Source organism: Pteronotus mesoamericanus, unplaced genomic scaffold (genome assembly GCF_021234165.1).
Source record: "Pteronotus mesoamericanus isolate MK-2021 breed Mesoamerican mustached bat unplaced genomic scaffold, CSHL_Meso_final contig_657, whole genome shotgun sequence".
Lineage (NCBI taxonomy): Eukaryota > Metazoa > Chordata > Mammalia > Chiroptera > Mormoopidae > Pteronotus > Pteronotus mesoamericanus.
This window is the reverse complement of record NW_026555229.1, coordinates 11,777,022-11,783,322: the sequence shown is the minus strand read 5'-3', so window position 1 is coordinate 11,783,322 and position 6,301 is coordinate 11,777,022. Positions and strand designations below refer to the sequence as shown.

Sequence of the window (6,301 nt, the reverse complement as noted above, 5' to 3'; positions counted from 1 at the left end):
AAGTCCAGGAAGCACAGAGTCCCAAACAAGATGGACCCAAAGAGGACCACACCAAGACACATCATAATTAAAATGCTAAAGGTTAAAGATAAAGAGAGAATCTTAAAAGCAGCAAGAGAAAAGCAGAGAGTTACATAAAAAGGAGTTCCCATAAGACTGTCAGCTGATTTCTCAAAAGAAACCTTGCAGGCCAGAAGGGACCGGCAAGAAGTATTCAAAGGGATGAAAAGCAAGGACCTACAACCAGGATTACTCTTTCCAGCAAAGCTATCATTAAGAATGGAAGGGCAGATAAAGTGCCTTGTTCGCTAGACAAGGTAAAACCAAAGGAGTTCATCATCACTAAGCCATTATTATATGAAATGTTAAAGGGAATTATATACAAAAAAGAAGAAGATCAAAACTATGAACATTAAAATGGCAATAAATTCACAATTATCAACAATTGAATCTAAAAAGCAAACCAAGCAAACAAGCAGAACAGGAACAGAATCATAGGTATGGAGATCATTTGGAGGGTTAGCAGTTGGGAGGAGGAAGGGGGAGAATGGGGGAAAAGATACAGAGATTGAGAAGCAGATATTGGAAGGTACAGTATAGACAGGGGGATGGTAAGAACAGGACAGGAAATGACCCAGGGACATGAACTAAGGGGGGGATTGTTGGAAAGAATAGGGGTACCGGGTAGAGGGGGGCAAAGGGGGAAAAACTGGGATAATTATAATAGCATAATCAATAAAGTATATTTTAAAAGAGGAAATTTTCAAGAATGTAAAACATTCTTCTTACTAAATTTTTTTGAGGAAAATAGTTATTTTTCATAAAACAATGTTGTATTAACATATAATGGTTTTTCTTAAATAAATAAATATTTTAACATTCTCACTTTCAATGTCTAATATGGTATCAATAAATATAACCCACATAAACAAATGCTCTTTGGGTATCTACAAAAAATTTTAAGGGTGTAAAAGTGTCCTGAAACCAAAAAAATTGACAACTGCTATTTTATAGGAATTGCTTTGTTTAATTTTTTTTTATCTTTACAATGGACAATTTTGTTACATTGTAAATTAAGGGTATGTTCATTTTTAATCTAGTCACAAAGAGCTGTGCAAAAGAATCTTTTTAAAAATTGTTTTATTTATTTATTTTTAGAGAGGGGAAGGAAGGAAGAGAGGGAGAGAAACATCATTGTGTGAGAGATACATCGATTGCCTCTCACACGTCCCCAAATGGGGGCCCAGCTCGCAATGCAGGATATGCCATGACTGGTAATTGAACTGGTGACCTTTGAGCTCACAGGCTGGCACTCAATCCTCTGAGCCACACCAGTCAGGACAAATAGTCTTATTTTTAAAATTTTATCTTTTCCAATGGTTATTTGGTTCCTGTCATTTACTTTGTGTATTTTGCCTTCCTCTTTTATTTTTCATTAGATTAACTAGTGGTTTGTGTATTTTGTTAATATTTTTCAAAGAACCAGCATTTGGGTATGTTTACTCTTCCTTCTGTTTTTCTACTTACTTGTCGTCTGCTTAATTGTTCCCCTCCGGCATGTGGGACCAAGCCCACTGCAGCCTATTCGGACTGCTGAAAGTAGTCTGCTGTCATACGAGGCAGTCAGCAGTGCACATCTATGGTCTTGGCCCAGAACTATGTGTCCTCTCCTATCCTCTGTTATAAAAGAGTCCAAAGGGACCTGGACCAGCTGAACATTCTGCAGATCACTCTAACCCTCTATTTTGCTATACTATGCTAATAATTCTAGATGAGAAAGGACCGTGTTGGAGGTGAGAGAGTGAATTTTATATAAGTCAGAGGCCTGTCCTGGACAGTGTGGCTCAGTTGGTTGGAGCATCATCCCATCAACCTAAAGGTTGAGGGTTTGATTCCCAGTCAGGGCACATGCTCAGTTGCAGGTTCCATCCATAGTCAGGGTGCCTATAAGAGGCAACTGAAAGATGTTTCTCTCTCTTTCTCTCCCCCTCCTTTCCCCTCGTTCTCTAAAAGTAATAAGCATGTCCTTGGGCAAGGATTTTAAAAAAGAGTCAGAGCCTGCCACATTCATGAATTGGTAAGGATCCAGTGGTGGTCTGGAGCCTGCCAGGACATCCCCTCCGGAGTACAAACAAATCATTACATCTTGTATCATCCACCACCAAAAAGGAAGCAGAACATTTGTTTGCCCTCTTTGGGTTCTGGAAGCCACAGATTGATTGACCCTGAGGATGCTGCTGTGGCCCATCTATCGTGTGATACAGAAGGCTGCCAGCTCTGCACAAGGCACTGACCAGGGAGGATTGTGCAGCAGGTTCAGGCTGTGGTGCAAGTAACCCTGATGTACTTGGGCCATGGGGCACAGAAGGCCCCGTGGTGCTCGTGTTGTTTATGAAAGGAGAAGATGCTGCTGTGTAAGATTTACTACAAACCTGAGTTCTGGAACAACCCATGGTATGTACAGCAGAGACTTACACACAGATGAAAAATAGCCAGGTCCTTGTAGAGACAGAAACCCTGATCTTGCTGACCATGGAACATTAAGTCACTAAGTGGCCAGAGATGCTGTATTATATTTCTATTGCTGTGTAACAGATCAGCACAAATGTAATGGCTTAAAAAAAAAAACAGATTTTTTTCAGCTAATAATTATATAGGTCAGCAGTCCAGAATGGCTCAAGCAGGTTCTCTGTTAGGGTCTTGCGAGGCCAAAATCAAAGTGCTGACCAGGCTGAGCTCTTATCTGGAGGCTCTAGGTAGGCATCTGCTTCCAACCTCTTTCAGCTTATCGGCAAATTCAGTTCCTTCTGGCTATAGGACTGAAATCTCTATTTTCTTATTAGCTGTCAATTGAGGGCCTCTCTCAGTAATTTAAGGCCACTGCATTCCTTCCCAGGCACCCCACACCCTTCCTGAAGCCAACAATAATGTATTGAATTCCCCTCATACTTCAGATCTCTCTTAGTTCTCTTCTGCTACCAGCCAGAGAAAATTCTTCACTTTGAAAGCTTCATGTGGTCAAATCAGGCCCACCTGGATAATCTTATCTTAAGGTCAAATGTGCCCTATGGTATAACAGAATCACAGGAGAGCTATCTCATCATAATCACAAGTTCTGGGGATTAGGAAAGAACACTTTGGGGACCACTCTAGAAATGGTCCCTACCACAGCTTCCCATCATGGACTGGGTTATCCTTAGATGCACTAAGTCATAAACTCAAGAAGGTCCATCAGCAATCCATTGTAAGTTGTATGCTGGGTTTAGGCAGGAGCAAAGCCAGAATACGCAAGTAAGCTGCACTCGCTCATGGCCCAGACCCCTTGTCATGCATCGCTCTTGCACCAGGCCCCCCCAACTCATATCTATGTTCAGAAGGGCAGGTCCTTTATGACCAGCTGACGGAGGTGGAAAGGCCTCATAGATGAGCCATTGGCATACGGAGCCCAAATTCACTGCTGCTGCATGCTGTCCTCTCTGGTGTAGCACCGTGCGAGTGCTGACAGGAAATCCTCCCAGTGGTGGGAACCGGGGCGGCAGGGGGGAGCACTTTGAGGGCTACACTTAGTTATCCACTTTGTGTGGAAACAGGAGCCCAAGATAAGACTATGCATAGACTCATGCGCACTGGTAAGTGACTTAGCGGATTGGACAAAGAGAGATTGGAATATCAGGCACAAGAAAGTCTAGGGTGGAGGCATGTGGATGGACCTATGGAAGTAAAGCTCATTTATCACACGCAGGTGCTCACCAGAAAGCACTCACCATGGAAGAGACACTGGACAGCCAAGCATCCAGAATGGTTTGTTCAGTGAACATCGGTCAGCTTTTGTCGTCAGCCACTCCTGTACTGTCACAGTGAGTATGTCAATGAAATAAATACCAGGAATGGAGACCATTTAGGAAGTCAACAGCACAGGCTCCCAGCCATTGAGACTGGTCTAGCCACTGCACTGCTGCATATCCAGTCTGCCAGCAACAGAGACCAAGGCTGAGTCCCTGACAGAGCACCATCCCTCAAAGCGGACAATCATGTGCAGGCAAATCGTCTTTGGGGGTCCGTTATTCTACCTGCTGGGGACAATGAGTGTCAGCTGCAGCTTTAAGACCAACTCTGGCAGTGGGGGCTGGGACTCATCTCACTATTCCTTCTCTTATGAGTTTCCCTCCTGAACAAAGCACCAGCATCTTGGAGAAGCTACTTCATGATGGGATATGTTTATTACACAAAGCAATAGAAACTGACCGATGCAAGGGGCGACTGTAAGGTTGCTGTGGTAACTACGCACGTTTCCCTTTCAGAACCAGCGCATGCCTCCCCTCAGTGGCCAGAGGTGCTGGCTCTTGATGGTTCACAGCTGATTCCCATTCTGAAGATTGTTCTCCTTGGAGAAGCCCACATCATCCTAGGAATATAAAGCCCTGGCCCCCTTGACTTAGGGGGGGACATCTCTGAAAGGCCACCCAAGGGCCATCCAGAACGTCCTCTGGGATCGGGAAGATGAGACCTCTGAGGCAACTATACTGCAGTTCAACGATCCCTCTGCACAGACCCTGCACGCCCCTCCCAGGTGTTCCTGAGAGGGCGCCTCCCTAACTCTCCAGCACAAGGTCTTAGAGTCTGCTTTTTGGGAAACCCAACTGAAGATGCCTGCCTCTGGTTTGTAGAGGAGGGATATAGAAAAGTACAGCTATGGGGAATCATCTGCTTTTTCCAAAAAGGTTATTGAGGATATTATTCTTTATATAACTTAGTGCCATCATAAAGTTACTTTTCTAAACTAATTCGAGGAACAAGAAAAGCATATCGTATATCCATAATAATAGCTTTGCAACTTGCAACTCCATTTTCACCATGATTTCTAGGAGGCTCAGAGCCCATCTTGAGCAATCAAAGCCAGAGTTAGCATACTGGCTTTAATTCCTACTCAATGCTACCCATTTTAAAGCCACAGCGTGGTCATTTAGCAAAATGGGCAGAGTATATGTAAATTAAACACAATAACTGACCACTAGCACTTTTAGGGTCAAACTAGCTTTTAACTCTCACTGCTCTTAACAGTTTAAGTCATATAACACTTTTGGTTAGAGAATTGGCTCCTTCTGTTTATTAGTGAGCTGAGCTTGCGCAGGTTACCTTAACCTCTCTGGTTTAGTTTTGATCTAAAAAAAATGAAGATTGCATTACCACTTCCTAGGGCTGTTGTGAAGATCAATGAAATAACATTTATCAAGGAAGCATGGAGACGCTCAGTTAATGACAGCCATCAAAACCATCACCAGCACCACCGTCACCGTCGTCAGCATCATTGCCACAAGGACAATAGAGGAAGGCACGCTGAATAGAACATGAACATTGCTGCCTTAGTCCCTTTAATCTAGGGAATGAACAAGCCACCACTGCTGCCATCGTGCCAGCCCCTCAGGTCTCAACGAAGCCGGGTGATGCTCCAGAATGAAAGACTAGCTGATGTGGGAGCAGATGGGATCCAGCTTCATTCAGCATTACTACCGGTTATTTGATAACAACAGAACCCTATTAGGCACAGTTTACACTGACGCGTCCTGCCTTACATGGGAAGGACAGCAATTCCCGGGGAACGCTGCCATTGTGGAGAAGTTGCCTGGCCTTCCGTTCCAGAAACTCCAGCACAGCACCGTGGCACAGGACCATCAGCCCACACCAGAAAGCTGCATCGCCAGCATGGTTGTGGGCCAGCTTAAGGCCAATGAAGACCCCATGATGGGGTTCCACCAGATATTCCTATTAAAGGACATCAACAGTGCTTTGGTTTGCACCCATGACCTATTCAGGCAGGCTTGCTCTGCACAGCTTCGGCTGAGCTCCTCCCAGCCAGGCACTCAGGCTGTTTCTTCCTCCCTCCTCTTCCTGATACTACTCACACTCCTCCAGAGGCTCCAAATATCATATACAAACAAGCAGGGCTACTCAGGGAGTGGGCCCAGCGTGCTGCTGCTACCTAGGAATTGTGCATGATGTTTGGATACTAGACCAGTTTCATGTAACAGAAGTTTGGGATGTACCAGTGCATAACTTGGAAAGACTTAAGTAATGCAAAAGGTTGTCTTTTTTAATTTTTATTTTTTAAATTCTACTGACAAGTTGCTCTAGTAACCCAAAGAAGTGAAGGAGAAAGCATCCGCCTCACCATCCAGGCATTGATTTGTTCAGATGTTTCAATGCTTCATGATACAAATAAACCACAGAAATGTCCTTTTTTTTTTAAAAAAAAAAAAAAGGTTAACAGGGAATAAAAATAATTTGGGGCTTCCAATCCCAA

The 6,301-nt window shown here is 43.9% G+C and overlaps 1 pseudogene; it reads left to right on the top strand.

The window, feature by feature from the left end:
• The first annotated feature begins 5,454 nt into the window (after nucleotides 1–5,454).
• LOC129077314 (nuclear transport factor 2-like) lies at nucleotides 5,455–6,021 on the top strand (annotated as a pseudogene).
• Nucleotides 6,022–6,301: the final 280 nt, after the last annotated feature.